At 49.1% G+C, this 19,471-nt stretch overlaps 1 protein-coding gene across 4 annotated transcripts in view; it reads right to left on the minus strand.

Annotated features, from left to right (window-relative positions):
- The window catches only part of DNAJA3 (DnaJ heat shock protein family (Hsp40) member A3), a 743,272-nt gene that overhangs the window by 273,269 nt on the left and 450,532 nt on the right, over positions 1 to 19,471 (minus strand). The gene's annotated exons all lie outside the window — the stretch shown is intronic.

Here is a 19,471-nt window from a genome sequence, read left to right on the forward strand (position 1 = left end):
CCGATTTGGAGGTTTGCAATTTCTCCAAACTGTCATCAGCTTTCTTGCCAAATAGAGAGGTGCGTCAAAGGGCATATTTAGAAGTCTGGCTTGTACATCAGGAGCAAAACCAGATTTCCGCAACCACGCAAATCTGCGGATTGTGGTACTGCCGCCATGGCTCTGCTGATGCTGCCAGCAGTCTCGAGACCCGTTCGGAGGGACACATATCGCATCCTTCCCGTCCTTGATGAGATTCAAGAATGCATCTCGTTCCTCCCCTTCTGGGAGATGGTCAGCCGCCAATGAAGTGCACTCCCAAAGGGTGTGGCTGAATCTCGCTAGCATGCAAAGGGCACTAACTGACTTAAGTGCCATGCTGCATGCCGAGAAGACCTTTTTGACCATGGCGTCAAATTTCTTGTCGTCCCCATCTTGTGGTATTGTGGGATATGCGGACTGCCTGCCTGATGAAGTCGTAGCCTGTACTACCAAGCTCTCTCGGGTATTTGTATCGTTTTATATAGCGCCTTAATCTAAGGCGCTTTACAGTTAACAAGTAACACATAAAACATGGAACAGTAGAAGCAAAACAGCAGATATGAATCAAACCATAAAATCAGTATTTAGAACAATTTGCAAGTAAGAAGGGAGAGGAGGGGGTAGAGAAGGATCGAGAGGGAGAGAGTAATGAGTGAAGTGAGCAACAAAAGAGGAGATCATAGGAGAGACTGGGACAGAAAGATAAGGAGAACAGAGAGGACAATAGAAGGAGGGAGGGAATAGAGAAAGGGGGAAGGTATCAGGGAGGGGAGTGAAGTTCCTTCAGTGAAGAGCAGAAAGAGGATTAGATGGGGGAGGAGTTCCAGTGTAAGGGGGCAAGAAGCTTAAAGGAGCGGAAACGAGAAGAGGCATATGGTGGTGGGGGAACAGAACGTAAGAAGAGATCGGCAGAACGAAGGGAGCAAGAGGGGGTATAGAATGAGAGGAGAGGTAAGGAGGAGCAAGGTCATGAAGAGATTTAAACCCAAAGATTTAAGGGGTTGGATGCTTAGTTAAGTACAGGGGATCTGAGGCCGACGTTCAGTATTTTGCAGAGAGCCTTTTGTTAACTACAGGGGTAACCTCCGGTGTTTCCAAATTTGCAGTTCTTCTCTGTAATGCTGCATGAAAAGGAACTATAGGGTCTTCTTGAGGTCCATTATGTAAGATGTCTGTTAAGTCACCTTGGTGAAAAGAGGGTGCAGGTGTTGACCACCCCATAAACTCCATAATTCTAGCCATGAGAGATCTACAAGACATCTCTGCATGCTCCCCAGGTTCTGGTCTGCCGAAGTGTGCCTCTGGCATCCTGTAAAAACTCCTGAAGATCTTTAAATCTGACTTCCTCTGATATTAGCTCCTCTGTAATAGGAATTCTTGTAGATTGAAAGCCAAAAGGTCTTTCATTATCAGAGTATTCCCCTTCCAAATCAATAGAGGACAAATCTCTGAAGTAGTCAGAGCTTGGGGAAGGAGTAAAACCCATTTCAAGCGATGAGGGAGCCAAATTGGTCAACACTGCTTGAGATAGGGTTGTAGTCGTCGATGTAGACGTCAGGTCTCGACAAACTCACAAACGGCGTCGACATACTAGAGTATGACCTCGATGTCGTCGAGAGAATCAGAATTCTGCTCAATGTCGAAGTCCTTTTGGACGCCTTCGAAGGATCCCTTGAAGCCTCAAGTGCGAATTGCGCAGTCGGGGCATGAGGTTTCGATTACTTCCCTTTAGTTGGGGCCAACGACGGCGTCAATGGCATAATTTTGTGCATCTAAAGCGCCGTCAATGACGCAGTCTTGTGCAAAGGGCTCTTGTCTCGTCTTGAGGGTTCGTAACTCTCGAGGATTTTTATTTGCCGAGGTAGACGACTCACAGTGTTTCCCTTTGGGGTCTTTCACCTGGGTTATCACCTCTAGGCATCTCAAAGAGGGACAAGGGCGCGTTCTCGAAGACCCTTAGCATTTTTTTGCTAAATTCGTCCCACTTAGCTGGAGAGCTGTGTTTTGTGGGGCAGGTGACCCTTTCTAGTGAATTGGAAGACAAAGAGGAAGGTGATCTATAGCGCCTCTTCTTGGTATGTCTCGATCTGGAGGAGTGGTGAGAACCACTTCGAGATCTTGAGCGTGAATGTTTACTCCGATGACGAGGAGACAAATGTCTCGACTCTGTCGAGGAGAATTTCAAAGGGGTAGAAGGTTTAACGGTCTTGCCTTTTTCCAGCTTCCCCCTACGCTCCCTCAAGGCTTTCGCCATCATGGACATACATTCATCAAACTCTGCGCCCGGGTGCTCTGGGCCCAGGCACTACAAGCAGACTCTGAGGATCGGTCAACAACATCTTTTTTTCCACAAACCCGGCATTTTTTAAACCAAAGGTTTGGAAAGATTAACTGAGGCACCGAGCGTTGCATCTCTAAGGCTTACGAAGCTCGGAAAAAACTGAAGTGAGTAACAGATGCTGCGCGAGACTATTTATACCTATGGTGATGTCAGCGCCGATATGGAGGCCTTCGAGGGACGACGACGCTCAGCGCCCTCTCTACTGGGTATTTTTTCCCCCGAGGTCAGCAAGCTGGAAGTGGATTTATCAAAGATAAGGAATATGTGGGAGGACAAAATCCATTCGAAAAAGACATTTCTCTAGTCTGTGCATACATCCCTCAAACTTCTCCCTGGTCCATGAAGATGAACCAGAGCAGTCCAGGGGAGGAAAGGGGTCATTATGACCCAGTTCTTCAGCAGAGCATTTGTCTCCAAAAGCACTGGACAAAGGCAAAGGGCTCTCAGAATAGTCCTTGCAAGGTTCCAGACATTGTGACGTGTCTCTCGGCACGTCTCTAGGCCTTTCCTTTTGTTTCGCCGTCTCTTTCGACCGTTCCTTATGTTGAACCGCTGAGGCGATCCTTGCGATACCATCGCTGATGCTCGTGGTAGTAGGGAGATGAGCCAGTTGAACTGGTGGCTGCACGGTGGATTTCAGCGTCACTGGGGCCGTAAGCGGTGCCAGTGCTTTCTTCTGTAGCGTCTCGACGGCTGCGTGTGATTTGGTGCTAACGCCCTTTACTTTAGATTGCCTAGATCCATGCCGCTGATGCGGTTGTGGGGAAGGCTGCCCATCATGAAGATCAGCGGATCCCGTCGAAGTATCCGACGACCCCATTGGCGCTTTGCAACGCTTCGACTGTACCGCCGAAGCAGAACCTTGGGTTGTGTGTTTAGTGTGGGATCCTTGTGCGTCCCTGTCGCCGGGTGTTTTCCCCATTGCATGACTCGCGTTGTGCCGGTCAGGGACGGACGCTGCAGAACGGGAACTGTCCGCAGTCAGGTCAATGGCCTCAGAAACGGAGCCTTGGCATCGCTAGTCCCTTCATCACACTCGGCGGCGGGGTAATTACTTTCGGCCTGCGACATATGTAGGCCGCCCACCACTACAAACGGCGCTGCTTAAGCGTCTTTGGATGCAGGAGTTTACATGCTGCACAGGCCACCTCGTTGTGGTTGAGGGAGAGACAATTATAGCCCCGACGACAAAACCCAGGGAACAAAGAGGGGAAAAGGAAAGACATTCTTGAAAGAAAATGACAACCCGACCCCACTCTCCCAACGGCACAGACCGGCCAGAAGGCTCCGCCACACTGTCAGCAGTGCCGGCCGGATCAACAGGTGTCGAAATTCCCAGCGGTCTTCAGAGGTACACAGGATTCAACCGTCAAAGTGACTTAACGGGAATAAACGACCAAAGGTCGATAATATAACAAATTACGCAATCTCTTATTCAGAGCTCTGCATTAGGGCAAACATAACTGGGCGGGGAAAAATAAATGTTTTTTAAAAAAAAATCGGAGGGACCTAGACGCGTGAGGGATCTTGGGTACACTACACGTCACGTTAGGGATAGTGTTACAGGCACACCCATGTCGACGTCCCCTTTCGATCCTCAAAAGACAAGATGCAATACTCTGCAGTTACCACTGGATGTCGGTCTATATGAACAGCATGTCATTCTAAACAGATTAACAAGCATCAAACTTTCATTTTCAAACAGTATTTCTCCTCTAAACCAATCGCTGTACTCTGTGTCAGACTGCCCCCATCCAATGACTGGCCTCTCCCTAAGCCCCTCCTCTGGCAAGCATCTTCAGATTTGGTAAGCACGTAACGTGGCAGTAGACCAAGAAGAGCTGCAGAGTGGTAGGAGGGAGGGTATGCAGGACATGCTGGAGAACAATAGTTACAGGTAAATAAATGGTTCCTACTCCAGCATGGAGTCTGGCATGGATTCACATGCTCATGAATAAAGAATACATAGCAGTACCACATTACAATTCCATGGGAGGTGGCAAGGCTTAACAGAAGCAAAACTCTTACCTCTGGAACAGACTTACCTCAAGCGAACAGGATGCGTAGCACTGCTTGGCCGATATATTTTATTTGTATCGCGCTCATACACAAGTGTTTCAGAGCGCGACAAGCCAAGGGAGGGGAACAGGGCAGAACACAACAACGATCTTACTAGGCCCAGTGACATTGAGAACGCGCAAGTGCATGGGCAAGGGAAAGGGGGAGGGGAAAAGTTCATGGGAGAGTGGAAAATGCGGGGCAGAGGAGAAACAAATAAATAAAAAATAGATAAGAGGCAATAAACAGTGGTTGTGCAGCCAGCAAGTGGCAAGTGCTGCGTTTACGGCAGCAGACTGGGTAAATCTGATAAGTACTGAAAAAGAAGAAAATGGGAGGGGTGTGGGGGGACTGTGTGGGTAAAGATACATACAGTCCCCAGTGCAAAGGGTGGCCTGGGGGGTGGCAGGGTGAGCAGGTACCTGGGCCCAGGGGACAGAGGGTGGCCCGGTGTACAGTGCCAAGAGAGCAGATCCGCAGGGGAGAGAGGGGGCGAAGGCAGAAGCAAAGAGGAAGGTCTTGAGGTGCTTCTGGAACCAGAGATGGTTCTTCTGAAGTTTTAGAGTGGCAGTTAGGCTATTCCAGAGGAAGGCCGACCCTGGTCGCCTCTATGGATTGCCTGTCGACATAGTAGAACCTTGTGAAGCTGTGCGTAGACCTCCATTTAGCAGTCCTGAAGATGTCCAGCAGGGGCTCACCAGACAAATGCCACTGATCACCGGGCCGCAGTCGGTTGGCTTACCGATGTCCACGTGTGTTACCGCCAGAGAGCCATCTGGAAATGGAAGCCTTGGACAAGGCCTTCCCATGGTTCACAGGGCCAAAGTTCACGAACATTTGAGACGTCTTCCGAAAACTGCTTGTGTGCGCCACGTAGAACTTCAGAGCACAAGCAATGTCCAGCGAGTGCAAGGCCCTTTCAGCCGGTGACTAAGGCTTTAGAAAAAACACGGGTAACACCAAAGGCTAATTGAGGTGGAATTCCAACAGAACCCTTGGCACGAAGGAGGGGTGCGTCCGTAGCACAACCCTCGATTCGTGGAAAGTCAGATAGGGTTGTTTGCAGGATAGTGCCTGGATCTCACCCACCATCCTGGCAGAGGTGATGGACTCAAGGAAAGCCGTTTTCCACAAAAGGAACGAGAGGGGCCTGATGCATAGGTTCACCAGCACCACGTTGAGTTCCCATGCCAGGGCGGGGCGGGAGCCTTCACCGCGGGAAAGATCAAACAGTCCTTTCAGGAACTCCTGGATGAGACGTTGGGACGAAATAGAAGATCTTTCAGGAGACCTGGTGTAGCAGGTGATCGCGCCAGATGCACCTTGATAGAGCGTCCGCCAGCCCCGCCTTGGCCAAGGACAACAAGTATGGAAGTATCTGCTGGGCCACAATCTTCTGCAACAAGCACCATGTAGCAAACAGCTTCCACTTGTGACTGTAGCACTTAAGAGTTGACGACACCCTGGCCTTGGCAAGCACATCCCTGCAGTGCGGCGGCAACTATTACCCTCCTCAGTAACTATAGGGCTGCAGGAGCCAAGCCCTCAGGTTCAACGATCCTGGGTTGTGATGCAGGATAGCGCCGCCTCCTCTGGTGAGCAGATTCAAGACCACTGGCTGCTTGACCGGAGGCGACGCCGACAGACTGAGATGGTCTGGGTACTAATTCTGCCTCGGCCACGCCAGGGCGAGTACTATCAGCCTGCATCGGCACTGTGAGTTGACCATGGACTTGCAGCAGGAGAGGCAATGGGTGAACCGCATACAGAAACAGGCCTTCCCACAGGAAGGAGAACGCGTCCCCCATGCTCTTCGGCTGGTGGAACCTGCTGGCAAATTTCTGGGATTTGGAGTTTGCAGTTGGTGTAAACAGATAGATCTGGGGCCTGCCCCAGTTGAAGATGCGGTCCACCAGATCCGGCCAAAGTTCCCATTCGGGGCAGGAGATGGCTTCGACACAGGCCTCGAGGGCGGTGCCCCGAGCGTGTACTTCGACGGCTTTGGCGCCGATGGAGTCGACGACTTCCTCGGAGGCAGAGCCTCGAGAGAGTCCCTCGACGGACATGGCGCCAATGGTGTCGATGTCTTCTTAGAAGACCTCACAGGCTCCAATGGTCTCGAGGGCGTCGAGGACCTGGAGCGGGCATGGCTAGAGCGATCCACCTTGTCCGATCGGGACCTCGAAGGCTACCGATGATCGCGCCGACCACCCGAGCCTGAAGGCGTGCAAGCGGTGGCCCTAGAGCGTTCCCTGTCGGCTTCTCTCGAAGGCGCGGACGGAACGGAACCCTGCGATTCGAAAATCGCCATCATCTCCTTACGAAATGCAACCCATTCCACAGGAGCGGAATTCTTGTTGGGACAAGCAACCCATCTGGCGGAGTCCTTGGACACGAGGACGGGGAAGGCGACCGGTGCCAGCGTTTCCACGAGTGCCTCGAAGAGGCAGAGTAATGGCGGGAGACACTCTGAGACCGAGACCCCCTGGACTTACGCCGATGCGGAAAGTCGCCCCTCGAATCATCGGTTGAAAGTCCAGCGGATTTGGAAACCCTACCTACAGATAGCTTCTTCCGCTCCTGCAAGGCCTTCGACGTCAAAGACTGGCAATCGTCACAGTCATCGGTGGCGTGGTCCTCACTGAGGCACCAGAGGCAGATGTCATGCGGGTCCGCAGTCCCGACACTTCTTGAATCCCGGCCGCGGGGTAGAAGAAGACAAAGACATGATATCTTCACAAACAACCAAGTACGAAGAACCGATAGAAATCAGAAGAACCGAGGTGCACCGAGATCTCCAAAGCAAACACGTTCGCGGAAAAAACAGAACTGAGGCTACAGGCGTCGTGCGTCCTGGTTATAGCATCCAGTGACGTCGGCTCGACGGAGGCCCTCGAGGACACCGTATCGACGCAGGAAATTTTCCCAAGCAGCACAGCTGCGGTGATTACCTATCAGATGTGGAATACGTCGGAGGAACCAATCCCCTCGAAGCCAACATTACATAGAGCGTTACAACTCCAATCTATAGCCAAAGAAATCAACCTCTTAACCGCGATGCTATTGTTAGTCTGTTTCACTCGATCGCACCCCTTCCAGTAATGCAATTGCAAGATATTTGCATAGTTGATCAAGTGGACCATAGCCTTAACATCTCTAATGTATGTTTCACTTCGGAATCTCTACTCGACTATGTGTTGACTTTGCCAAGATGCATATTTAAACTGGGGTATCTGTGTTCCATCTCTCAGATACCGTCAATTAAATTGAGAACATGTGTAATTTCTAGTATTGTCCCAAACCATACACTTCGCTCTGCAACCACTAGAAAAAGTGTTCTTACTAATCAGGTTAAAACGGTTGCGCATCCCTTCCCTCATGCTGCCATGTTTGCAATGAGGATAGGAATGCAGACTCCGGTCCCTTGCCAAGTTCTAATCCAAGCAGCACTAATTTGTTAAATCTATTATCTTAAACACCAGTGACTTTAGCTCCAATGCAACTCAAATGTAGCAACTGCTTCAGATGCAGGGTACTGGTAATGGCCACTTTGTAACAATGTTGCGTTGACAACATAATGTGTTCTTGGAATACCCAGGGCTTTGCCCATTTATTTAGTGATGACGGACTCATATCTTATGTGTCTAACTTCTCCATCATCGCTTTACAAGAAACATGAGTGACTGAACATTTTGAATTTGGTGGTACGGAATGGAATGGAATGTACGGGCTGTGAGTCTATTCAACTAAAATTGACGTATACACCCAATAACTGTTTGATTATTATCGTGGTTTATAGGCCCCCAGCGCTAACCTCAGACTTTCAAAATGAGGTAGTCAGTCAAATCAAACTAACCTCGGCAAACTCCGCCACCATACTAGTAGGTGATATGAACAGGTGGAGGTGGGACCCGGCAGACAGAGGCATTGGCATTAGAAAAATCCCTGAATAATACAGGTTTCTATGTTATTAACAATGACCCTACTACACCCCAAGGGAACCAGCTGGACTGGGTGTGCACCAACAATGTACAATCAGAACATGTCTCCACTGAGCCATGCATCTGGTCCGATCACAGTCTGGTTACCTTGGAAATAACACTGGAACCACCCCCAAAAGACAAGAAAACCCACATATAGGAATTCAGAGTCGTAATTTCAAGAATCTAGGGCCAGAAGTTCTGACACCTTGCCTACAGCAAGTCCTGAAATCATTTGCAGAAAATGATAGCTGTGAGACCATGCTAGAGAAGAACAAGTTACTTCTTACCTTGTAACGTTCTTTCGACAGGATGTTCCTCCGACGTATTCCTCATCTTAGATATATATCCTTCCAGCTCTGCTGGCCTCGGAAATTTTTTTCTAGAGGGCGCTGCGCGTCGACGTCCCTCGAGTCGATGTCCTTCGACAGCCGCCGTATCGACGCTCGACGTCATCCTGCCTATAAAGGCCGCACGCAGCGTCCGTTGCTCAGTTCCGTTTTGTAGCCCACAGTACAACTGTCTGGACTAGACTAATCACCCTGAAGGAGCGTAAGCTGCAACAACAAGGGAAGTAGAACTGCGGGGATGGATGGGAGGGTCGATGAGGAATACGTCGGAGGAACATCCCGTCGAAAGAACGTTACAAGGTAAGCAGTAACTTGTTCTTCGAAGGGATTGTGTCCTCCGACGTATTCCTCATCTTAGATAGGCTCCCATAGCAGTATTCTATATTCGGAGGAGGGAGTACTGACTTCACGCTGTCTTCTATTGATGAATAGAATGCAGTACAGCCCTTCCAAACCTAGTCTCTTGACTAGAGGAGGAATCCAGATTGTAAAAAACGTGTAAAGGTATGGACAGACGACCATGTAGCTACCGCACATATGTCTTCAATCGGCACGCCTCTTTTGAGGGCCGATGAAGCTGCAATACCTCTGGTCGAATGAGCCCTAAGGTTTTGAGGGAGCTCTTTCCCTGCCAGTTTATAACATTCCAGAATGGCTAGAATGATCCATCTGGAAATGGTCTGCTTAGTTATTGGTAACCCCAGCTTGTGACCTGCGTAACCTACAAACAGCTGGTCTGCCTGTCTTATCCTGGCTAGTCTACTAATTTAAAAACTTAAAACCCTCCTAGGGTCTAGTCTGTGTAACCTCTCTTCCTCTTTCCCCGGGTGAGGAGGAGGATAGAAAGATGGTAGGGTAATCTTCTGAGAGATATGGAATTCAGAAACTACCTTTGGGAGGAAATTAGGCTTCACTTGCAGGACAACTTTGTCTTTGTGAAAGATTGTATGAGGGGGTTTACAAGAAAGAGCTTGTAATTCGCTCACCCTTCTAGCAGATGTAAGTGCTATTAATAAGACAGTCTTAAGGGTAAGGAATCTTAACGAACAAGAATGGAGAGGTTCGAAAGGTGTACCCATCAGGAAAGTTAGTACTAAGTTTAAATCCCATAGGGGAACTTGGAATGGTCTTGGGGGATAAACATTGGTTAACCCCTTTAGAAACTGTATTACCAAGGGTAATTTGAAATAGGATGGTTCCTCCGCAGTACGCTTAAAGATAGATAGCGCTGCGAGATAGCCCTTAATGGTGCCAACTTGAAGGCCTGAATTTGCCAAATATAGTAGGAAGGACAAAAACCATTGGTGTACCACATGAAAATGGGTCGATATTCTGTTCTCTACACCAGCTGCAAAATCTGTTCCAACGGCAGCGGTATAAAGACTTTGTTGCTGGCCTCCTTGCCGAAAGCAACACCTCCATAATATCATCAGGGAGGTCCCAATCCTTGTACCTCAGCCGTTCAGAAGCCAAGCGTGAAGGTTGAGGGTTTTGATGTCTGGATGGAGAACCTGACCTCCCTTCTGTGAGAGTAGGTTCTCTCTGAGAGGAAGTCGAATTGGAGGGCAGATGGACAAGTCTAGAAGGTCCGGGTACCACGTTCTCCTGGCCCAATCCGGGGCAATTAGGATCATGGTTCGCCGGAATCTTCTCAACCTCCTGATCATTTGAGGAATGACAGGGACCGGTTGGAACGCGTACAGAAGCGGAAACTCCCAGTCCACTATGAACGCGTCTCCCAGAGCTCCTCTCGGAGGAAATTCCCTTGAGCAGAACAGGTCGCATTTCCTGTTTAGGCTGGTGGCGAACAGATCTACCTGAGGGGTTCCCCAAAGGGCGAAGATCTCTTGAAGGACTTCCTGAGCTAGCTCCCACTCGTGGGAGACTGTGTTCTGCCTGCTCAGAGCGTCCGCTGTCAAGTTCTTCTCTCCGGCTAGGTGAAGTGCCGATAGAGAGATTCCTTCTTGGATTGCCCAAAACCAGAGCTGCATCGCCTCTCTGCACAGGGGTAGTGATCCTACGCCTCCTCTTTTGTTAAGGTAATGCATGGCCACCGTGTTGTCCGTCATTATCAGGACGTTCTTCCCTTGTACAGCTGGCAGAAAAGCCTTCAACGCAAGTCTGATGGCTCTCAGCTCTAACAGGTTGTTGTGTAGTCTGGACTCCGATGGAGACCAACGACCGCTGATGGTCAAGTAGTTGGCGTGGGCTCCCCACCCCGTGAGTGAGGCATCCGTGACTACTGTTATCTCCGGCCAGGGTTGCCAAAACTGTTCTCCTTTCAGAATGTTCTCCTGACAGGCCCACCACTGAAGGTCTCGAGCCACCCTGCCGGGAACCTGAAGAAGATCTGTCATTCTCCCTGAGAATTGTGACCACCAAGTCCTCAGTGCCCACTGGAGGGATCTCATTCTCAGGCGAGCCTCTGGCACAAGGAAAATGCAGGATGCCATGAGGCCTAGCAACCTCAAAAAGTCGAAGGCTGGGAGACGTTGGGCATGTTGGAACTTGGTAACCATCTGTAGAATATCTTGAGCCCTCACATCTGGTGGCGAGGCTTTTCCCAGGGAAGTATCCAGGATCGCTCCTATGAACTGGAGTCTCTGCGATGGTATCATTTGAGACTTCTTTAAATTGAGGGAGAAGCCCAGTTTGTGAAGGGAGTAGCACACGTGATTTAGCTGGATCTGAGCTTGCTCCGGAGAAACAGCCCTGATCAGCCAATCGTCCAGGTAGGGGTAGACGTGAATCCCTTCCCTCCTTAGACTTGCAGCCACTACCGACATTAACTTGGTGAAGACCCTCGGGGCGGAGGTCAGCCCAAATGGCAGTACTCGAAATTGATAGTGAGAGTTGCCAATTGCGAACCTCAGGTATTTCCTGTGTTTGAGATGATAGGCACATGGAAATAAGCGTCCTGAAGGTCCAGAGATACCAACCAGTCCTGAAACTGAAGGGCCTGGAGGATCTGAGAAAGAGTGACCATCTTGAATTTGTCTTTCCTGAGGAATTTGTTCAATTCTCGCAAGTCCAAGATGGGTCCCAGTCCTCCGTCTTTGTTCGAAATGAGAAAGTAAGGGGAGTACTAGCCCTTGTTCCGCTCCGCTACAGGTACCGGTTCTATGGCACCTTTCTCTAGCAGGTCCAAAATTTCCTGCAAGAGGAGCGGATCTGGAGCTTTCTGAGGGCTGATCCCCGGTGGATGACTCTGAGGTATACGTAGGAAAGGCAGGCAGTAACCTTGGGCGACTGTTTCCAATGCCCAAGCATCTGACGTGATAGCCTGCCATACCGTCAGATGTTGAGTCAACCTGCCTCCTACAGGTGTCCTGTGAGGGGAGTCCTCAGAGTGGTTTTGGGGCGGCTGATGCAGATGCCGATGGTAAAGAGGCACCTGCTGTTGCTGCGGCTTTAGAATATCTACCCCGTCCACCTCGGGTAGTTCTTCTTTGACCCCTTTGAGCCGGTCGTCCTCTACCTCTTCCGAATGCGGAGTAGAAGCGAAAGGACTTGCCCCTCGCAGAGGTTCCTGTGGGACGAAAAGGAGTCTGACGGATTGCAGCTCCTAGGGATTTTGCTGCTGCTTTTGAAGTTTGCAGTTTCTCTAAACTGTCATCCGCCTTTTTCCCGAACAAAGAAGAGCCATCAAATGGCATGTTCAAGAGCCTGGCTTGCACATCTGGGGCAAAACCCGACTTTCTCAACCAAGCGAACCTCCTGGTTGATGTACTTGCCGCCATTGCTCTGCTGATACTGTCAGCCGAATCAATGCCCGTCTGGAGGGATTCGCACATAGCGTCTTTACCGTCCTGTATAATATTCAGGAACGCATCCCTTTCTTCTCCCTCCGGGATGCAGTCAGCCGCTGTAGAAGCACACTCCCAAAGTGTATGGCTGAACCTAGCAAGGGTGCAAGTAGCATTAACAGACTTTAACGCCATGCTACATGCTGAAAAGACTTTCTTTGCCATAGCATCATATTTTTTATCGTCCCTGTCCTGTGGGACTGTAGGATAAGCCGTCTTGACATCGGTAGAGGATGCTGCTTGTACCACCAGACTTTCTGGGGATGGATGTTTAGACAAGAACTCTGGGTCTGTGGAAGATACCCTGTACTTTGCAGACAGTTTTTTATTTACTGCTGGTATTACATCTGGGGTTTCCCAGTTTGTCATGATCTTTCTCTGACGAGCTTTATGAAAGGGCACCACTGGATCCTCTTGTGGGCCTTTGTCAAGAATATCCGTGAGGTCATCTTGCTGGAAAGATTGTGAAGGTGTAGACCACCCCATGAACTATGTAATCCTGGCCATTAAGGCTCTGTAGGGGGTTTCAGCATGCTCCCCCGGGTCTGGCTTAGCAAAATCCACCTCAGGGGAAGTGTCTAACCCACTTGCCTCATGTAAAGAATCATGAAGATCCTTTAATCTGCGCTCTTCAGAGGAAAATTCCTCTCTAACTGGGGTTACAGGTCCCTGTAACTCAAATGTGTCTTGTTCAGACAAATCACCCTCTTCTAAAATTGAGGATATAGTTCTCAATTGTTCTGAACTCATAAAGGGAGTAAATCCCATTTCCAAGGCAGAGGGTGCCGAACTCTGGTTTCGAGGCCGGCGTCGAGTCGACAGACCCGTGTGTCGAAGGTCCCTTCGACAACGGCGTCGAAGACATCGACCTCGACGTCGACGGAACCTTCGTCGACGGAACCTTCGAGGAAGGTTTGGAGGTCATAGTCCTACTCGAGGGTTCGAGACGCGCTCGAGAGGTTTCTTTCGCCGGGTACTGCGACTCGCGGCGTTTTTGACCTTCGGGTCTTTCGACCAGAGCATCGCTCTCGGCAGTCTTCGAGGGGGTCGAGGCCGCTTTCTCGAAGACGCTCATCATATTTTTTCTGAATTCCTCCCATTCAGCCCGGGAACTATGTTTCGTGGGGCAAGGGATTCTTTTTGGCGAAACAGAGGAAGAGGAAGACGGAGAAGGGGGATCTTCGACGTCTCCTCTTCGAGTGCTTCAATCTCGATGAGTGAAGAGACCCACTCCGAGACCTGGAGCGCGAATGGTGACGAGGAGACGAATGTCTCGACTTCGTCGACGAAGAAGAAGCTTTAAAAGTCTTACCTTTCTCCAGCTTCCCCCTACGCTCCTTCAGGGCCTTAGCTGTCATGGACATACAGTCCTCGCACTCCGAACAATGGTGTTCGGCTCCCAAGCACCACAGACAATTTCTGTGAGGATCGGTCAACGACATCTTTTTCCCACAATCTCGACATTTTTTGAAGCCGGATGGAGGAGTTGTCCGTTCCGACGAGGAAGCCATCGAGTACGGATCGAATAACTCGAGGTAAATAGGATTATCTGACTAAGAACTGAGCAACGGTATTCCGAGGCACCGAGTAGCGCGGAAAAACGGAACTGAGCAACGGACGCTGCGCGCGGCCTTTATAGGCAGGATGACGTCGAGCGTCGATACGGCGGCTGTCGAAGGACATCGACGCGCAGCGCCCTCTAGAAAAAAATTTCCGAGGCCAGCAGAGCTGGAAGGATATATATCTAAGATGAGGAATACGTCGGAGGACACAATCCCTTCGAAATACACCTCTGGTATGCAAAAATTAGTGGACAAGCATGCCCCACTAAAAAATAAGTTAGTTAGGAAAAATAACAATCATTGCAAATGGTACAATGACGAAATAAACGCACTGAAACAAGAGAAACGTGCCAAAGAAAGAACATGGTTTCGGAACCAATCACTAGAGAATAGAAATGACTGGAAACGCAAGGACCTAGAGTACAGAAAGGCAGTCAAAGAAGCCAAACGTAACTACTACAATAGAGAAATAGAGTCAGCTGCTAACTCAACGAGCAAACTTTTCACTAACTACGCCGATGATACTCAGCTGGTTTTTGAAATGACGGGAGACTATACTCTAGATAGTGCAAAAGTAGTAGTATATAAAATCATTGACATCTGGATGCAGAAGCATTGGATGTGCCGCAACAAAAGCAAGACTGAGCTCATGATCTTTGGAGCTCAGCATGCAAGATCCAAACTAGGAGATCAATATAGGGATTTCAGAATATAAGAAGTCAAAATCCCAGTCTTACCCCAAGTCAAAACACTTGGGATGTTGGTAGAAGCCTCAGTGGGGGCCAAAGCACAAGTAAACTATCTACACAAAAACACCACATTACTTGCGCTTGTTGAGAGCCATTAGACCTTACATAAGTGAAGCAAACGCTGCAAACATCGCAAGAGCGATCATACTATCCCGTCTCGACTATTGCAACGCGCTATTGGTGGGGGCCACCAAGAAAGAGCTGCATCGCTGCCAGGTCATGCAAAATGAGGCAGTTCGCATTGTTAAGAAAATTTAATTTGGAAATCATATTGGCTGCAAGGAAAGATCTTCACTGGCTTAGAATTGAAGAAAGAGTCTACTTTAAGGCCATGACGATCGTCCACAGATGCCTATATGGCACGGCGCCAAGATATTTCAAAGAGAAATGTGCACTCTACATACCTAGGAGAAACCTGAGATCAGCCGACACAGGCCTCTTGGTTATCCCCAGGGTGAAACGAGCAGCAGGGGGGTGGGGGGGGTGGGGTGGGGGCAGAGCCTTTCCATTTAAAGCAGCCAACTTTTGGAACAACCTCCCAGGGAATCTAAGATTAGAAGCAAACTATGGCAATTTCAGGAAATTACTGAAAACCCACCTTTTTCAATAGCCTCCGGACTTTCAGGGGCTCCCACTAGTGTACATATGATCACCCGTCCTTCCTGAACTGTTTTCAGTTCTTACTGTTTTTCAACATGCCTCTTTCTTCTTAGGTGTTCTCCGCGCCCTGATGCCTGCGGGCTGTCGGCGCGTTATAAACACAGACAGACATGGTCGAGCAACCTTAAAGAGGCCACCCACCAAAGGGCCCATTGGTTGTCCTAAATGTGGATTGCCGATTTCTGTGACATCCAGCTGGCTAATAGCTGAAGTAGAAGGGTCAATTCTGATGGTACAAGCTGTTAAAATCAAACATCTACTCAAGACTCATCTTAATATATATGACACGCCTAACGGAATAGCTACCACCCTAAATGTAGCAGCAGTCACAGATTCTGAATAGGTATTAGGGAGAATTTGCAGAAATGTGCCAATTTCTCTCTACCTTAGAGACCCCAAGCAACTTTGCTGAATTTTAGGATTTTTAACCTGGAGCGAGTGAGACCCTTTTCCCCCCCACTATCTCATGTATTTTTAATGTGATTTGAACTGTTTCTTTGTTAAGTATGGAGTCTGACAAACTCCATAGGCATCTTTACATTGTGTGCCACAGCACCCTCAGTGCAGTGACAGAGGGAAGTCTTTCAGATTTCCCAAAGGTTTAAATTCCTTCGCTTGGCTAAACTACTGTTTCCAAGAGCAATGAAGTGAAATTGCCCTAACTTAAATTTTAACTTTCCAGACCCAGCGCACACTATTTTACAAAACGGTGCTGATGGGGTTGCTTAGTATCTGCTTTGTCTAGTGTCTCATGTAACAATTTTTTGTTACCCTTTCCTCGATGAATGGTGGGTGGCAGTGGTTTACTTTTAACTACAGTGGTCTGCTTTTACTGCGGGCTGCGTTGGCAACTGCAGTAAAGCACCCAAGGGTGCCATTTTTGGCAGAATTAAGTCTTCTTTTCGCCATTTCTTGTTGGAAAGGTCCTTCTTGAGATTTACTCTGCGCACCAAACCAGGTTTGGTCCCTTTGTTCGTTTGGTCTTTGCGGGATTCACAAGTGAAGCCCACCTCTGGCTCCAGGGTGTCTGGCGGGGGGGCAGGAAGCGAGGGAGGTGCTCAAAACTCCCTGTGCTTAGTCTCATAGGAGACAGAAATGCACTCTTAGGTGATTGGCCGGCTGGCTGTCCGGCAAGGACAGCCACCCTGCTGGGTGACTGATGGCTGGGCTGGAAGTAATGGGAGAAATCTGCATAAAAGGCAAGGTTTATTGGCTTAGAAGGCAGAGTCAACCACTGGATGAAGGAATCCGAAGAAGAACTTGGAAGAGACGCCTGCTGCAACTCCTCGCCCGTTGGTTTGCCCGTTGAAGCCCTGCTGCTGTGCTGAAGCTCCAAATTCGTTTTGACTAGAGAAGCCCTGTAAGGTCGACTTCTCCCCTGGAGTTGGTGGGACCTATGAACTCCAAAGCCAGCCACCTGGACATCCTCTCGAAACTGGTTGTATTTCCACTGCAGTTGCTGCTGGAACCGAAGAGCCAGGGAGAGGAACACCAGATTGTGTGCGTTGCTTTTAAGTTGGCCAAGAGCTCCAGGAAGATCCTCCGGACTCCCATGAAACAGGACTGACCGAGCCTGAGCCACCTCAACAGAGTGAAGGGCCCCAGATGCAAGAAAACGTCATGATGCCTACCCCTGGGCATCCGGACCAAGCCCATCAGCCCCGGGAGCAGGCATCCAGATATTCATTAAAACCCCAGCAGCCCCGGCTAGGGGCTGTCTGGGTTCAGTCCTGGGGTAATAGGCGCCAGGCTCAGACATTACTCACCTCATGCAGACCATGCTGCAACTGAATCCAAGCCAACTTGAAGCTTGGATGAGACTATTTTGTTACAGGGACTATTTTTTACTCGGGTGTGGTTATGGGGAAGTTCTTACCTGGAACTACTTTGGAGGATATTTAAACCACGCCCGATCAGCAACACACGCTTCGCGTTATTCTGCATCCTGCAGCGTAACGCTCACCATGCCTGCAAGTGAGCATCCAGCCTTCTGCCATGCCCATCTTGAGTCCGGAGCTCCTAGAAAAAGAGGGAAGAAGCAAAGGTTAGAATAAAAACATTACTTAAATTTCTCACCTGATTCCGGATCCATCGCGCCTTCGAACTTGGAAAAGGACATTTTCACACGCGTCGCCAGCTGCAGCGCCGCGCTGTACTCGCCAGCCTTCACAGCATCTCTACGATCCGGCGCAGTCTCCATCATTTCTTCGCCGAATCCCGGCACCTAGGGGACAAAGACATTACTAGGTGAGCCAAGAGAGCCAACAAAGACAATCCCTTTTACCACCATAGCCTTACCTGATTTTACCGCCGGAGGCATTATTCTTCTACGTGCCACATCTTACGTCGCACCTGCAAGAAGAGAGAAAGCAACAGGTTAAGCACTGGCATCTTTTACCGGACAGTTTTGGGTAATACAGACTCTTACCTGAACGCCATCAGCTGCCAGAAGACAATCTTCTTTTGTATCAAGCTGCAAGATAGGAGGGACATATTGAACTCTTTTGAACTTTATACTTACGGCTCCTCGTCGGAACCTCAGAGTGAATATTCATCTGGAACTCTCATCATTCCTTCAGACCAGTGAAGTAACTGGTATCTACGCGCCCCTGCATTCCACGCAGCATGGAGAGCTCATCATTCAAAACCATAAGGTGAGACTAATGAAAGGGGACATCGGAGGTGATTAGTGGGGAGAACAGTGAGGTGTCATCACTTAAATCCAAAGGAGGCTAATTCCCTTTCTCCATTTCAGGAGAATACTTCTACGGGTCAAGCAGACGAAATTAGGCGGGCCAGTCCAGTCTGTCATCTCTGCACTACGCGTCACGCTGGTGGAGACCGCAGCTATCCAGTTCCGATCGACGCCCCTGTGGGAGCCAGGTGAGCGTAACAGAAAAGCCCATCTCAACAGTCAAGAGCCCACTGTGGTGCCATTTGCTGAGATGCGAGAAGCTGAAACCGCAAAGCGCCACTGAATAGAAGTTGGTCTTTTTCTGTCACCGACCGTCCCGTTGCAGTGCATGAGTCCTCCAGACGTCCTCCCTCTTGTCCCCATGACTGAGGCCCAGGAACACAGGATCTGCAGAGCTGCACAGGAATATAAGCCAGCTGGAACCATTTTTCTCATATCCAAATGTACTGTAAAGTCTAAGAGAACTTATCTCTTGTTGAGTAACCTTGCTTTTTCTCAGTGGAGACTGGTCTTGGTTGCTTCTGTAGAGTTGCTGTCAGCTTCTTTACCTCACAAGCCTAATCAGCTGTGGTCCTACTTTGATTTCTTCTTTTCTATAACGATTTCTAAAACATTCTGCAAGACTTACCTGCAAGAATTGCTTCAGCTCACCTTGACTTTTGTCCAATTGACTTTGGCCTGGCTCCCTGAACAACTCGTCTTCCCTCTGACTCCGTTTGTCCCTCCTTCCAGGAAGGGGTTAACCTACTTTGCATTGGGGGTTACCAAACTTACTTACCTGCTTCAGAATATTTGTGAGATCTCTTGTAATAATCTTTTCTTTGACATACTCTTTTGCCCTAAATGCAACATTGATATATTAATGTCCACAGTGTCCTAGCTATTGAAGTCACCTGAGGGTGTAGGAAGTGTCTGTGTGCCATCCCAAATGGGTATTTGCTGATTTAGGGAAACTAAGTGTGTATTTTGGAGTGTATTTGTGTGTTGCTATTATAGTGCCCCTTCTGAAGGCGGCTTGCTCTGATAAATTAATAATAGTTTATTCAAGAAACCTTGTGTTTAAGAATTTATTTGAATACTTGTCACTGTGAATCTCTGTGCAACTCCCCTACAGCTCACATTGACCCCTCTTGAGATAAGCCTGGCTGCTCAACACACTACCAACCTGTATAGTACAGACTTATACCAAAGGTTGGGTTCCTATTGCTAGGAGGTCAGGGTTTTTTTAGTGCACCCAAAGGGTACTACA

This window comes from Ambystoma mexicanum, chromosome 2q, assembly GCF_040938575.1.
Source record: "Ambystoma mexicanum isolate Mex_15411 chromosome 2q, UKY_AmexF1_1, whole genome shotgun sequence".
Taxonomy (NCBI): domain Eukaryota; kingdom Metazoa; phylum Chordata; class Amphibia; order Caudata; family Ambystomatidae; genus Ambystoma; species Ambystoma mexicanum.